The following is a 2216-nucleotide window of genomic DNA, read 5'->3' as shown; positions in this document are numbered from 1 at the left end:
AGACGGGATCTTGTCGTACATAGGCTCTAGATCTAGCCCTAACCTATAAGTATACGGCATAAGGGTGCTTTTTCGGTAGTTCCCACCCCCCTTATTTGAGCCTGACCTACTTCTAGATCTAGATCTATACGTTTGATTCGCGGTGAGCTAAGATATCAAACATAACAACAGCAAAACATTAAATTGTGGTAAAATTCAGGGGGGCATGCCCCCCTGAAATCCCCCTTCCCATTTTTGTTAGGTCAGGGGGGCAAGCCCCCCTGAAACCCCCCTACTCTTGGGGCCAAAACCCGTGAATAACAATTGCGGGGTGGGAACTACCGAAAAAGCGCCCCTATAAGTATAAGGGCAAGGCTAAAATTAAAAAGGCTAAACATAGCTTTCCGTCTTGCAATTGTTATTCTCACCCGGGGTGAGAATAGTAACACGATCGACCTCTCACCCCGGGTGAGACTTGCCACCGTAGGCTATTCACTATTCTCACCCAGTGTGAAACAAGACCTGTTTTTCCTAATTTCGGAATACTTTCTATCGATGTGGATGATCAAATGGATAAAGGCAAAAAAGATTAAGTTATAGCACAAAAGTAAGCTAATTTTATCGACTACAAAGATGCTATGGCTATTTCACTTTTCGAATCGAGCCGAACTACGGGGGTCGCCATTTTGTTTTGCCCGGAAGTTCTCGCAAGATCTACTCCTCCCCTCTTCTCTCTCTCTATCTCTTTCTGAATACTGTCTATCGGTGTGGACAATCAAATTGACCAAAACAAAGTTTAAAAATTATGTTAAAACACAAAAGTAAATTAATTTGGTCGTCTACAATGATGCTACGGCTATTTAACTTTTCGAATCGAGCAGAACTACGCGGGTCGCCATTTTGTTTTGCCCGGAAGTTCTCGCGCTACTCCTCTCTCTCTCTCTTTCTCTCTCTCTCTCTCCACTGCCCACAGACAAAATTGTACACTTTAAGTAGGCTAACAGTAGTAATGGAACGTTTGTTCACGGCACAGAATTCTACAATTTTTCTGTTATCACAGTGTAGAATTCTTTGGTTTAGGGTGAACGCAAAATTGGTTGGCCTAGATCAAGGCTATAACGGTGAACGCGCACCGGGTGAGAATAGCCAAAAGACTCGCCTGCACTATTCTCACCCGGGGTGAAAGTGTGTTCAAGTTAAAGCGGTGATGATAAAAAAGAGAGGGTGAATGATGATGGTGGGGAGAAGAAGGAAGAGGTGGTGGTGGAGGAAGGGAGAAGGAAGATGAAGAAGAGAATAGAGTGGTGGTGATGATGAGGAAATTATGGAAAACCTATGGCAGGCTATGGGGCTGTTCAATAAACGAAGTGGCTAGCCGTACTTAAGTACTGAGAGTCTAGCTGTACTTAGATCTAGGTTTGGCCCTGTCGACTCAAGCCTGTTAAGTACACATGTCTCATTAGATCTAGTAATTATTCAGGTTTAAATACATGCAAGTCAGTAAGGCACCTTTTGGTTTGTCTGAAATACAAATACTTTAGGCATTGCAAACTGAAAATTTCATTTACAATTCAGCCATCAATATTAAGTACGGCTAGCCTGACAGTCTAGCCGTCCTTAAGTACGGCTAGCCTGGCTGTCTACCCGTACTTATCTTAAGTCTTAGGCCCTATTAACATTAGAAAACAGAAGGTTTAAAATATATATATGCACTTTCACTATTAGACCTGCATGTTTGCCGACAATCATCTGAAATCCGACAATCGCGAGCCGGACGATGCTATCGCTAGGCCCACCTGTATCAGTCAATGTGGGTAGTGCGAGGCCTAGCCTCTTCCTTTTAAAAAACCCAAATTACACTTTTCTCACAATTGCCTCCAACCCCCACCCACACCAATTTAACATTAGTACTTCTTCCGATCTTCAACTTCCATTACTATTTTAAAGATCTGTACTATACGTGGGTTTTTTTTTACCAACTTGTAGAAAAAATTATCTTTTCAGTTAATACAATTTAATCAAACCGTATCATGCATTTGAACTAGAAAGAACACATATTATTATGAAGACATTGAGACTCTTGTCAATGCAATAGGTACGTGCCTTACAAATAAAAAACATTAAGACATTAAAAGATCAACAAAACATTTGCAAAGTTACAAAGAAACATTAAGAAATTAGATTGATTATATCCACCTACAGAATTTTCCTCATAATTTCAAAATTATTTGCAACCC

General features: G+C 41.0%; 1 protein-coding gene across 1 annotated transcript in view; it reads left to right on the top strand.

Moving 5' to 3' along the window:
- The window catches only part of LOC101862972 (ribosomal RNA processing protein 36 homolog), a 17765-nt gene that overhangs the window by 664 nt on the left and 14885 nt on the right, over positions 1 to 2216 (top strand). The window lies entirely within an intron of this gene.

Source organism: Aplysia californica, unplaced genomic scaffold (assembly GCF_000002075.1).
Source record: "Aplysia californica isolate F4 #8 unplaced genomic scaffold, AplCal3.0 scaffold00555, whole genome shotgun sequence".
Classification (NCBI taxonomy): domain Eukaryota; kingdom Metazoa; phylum Mollusca; class Gastropoda; order Aplysiida; family Aplysiidae; genus Aplysia; species Aplysia californica.
This window is presented reverse-complemented; position numbering and strand designations above follow the sequence as displayed.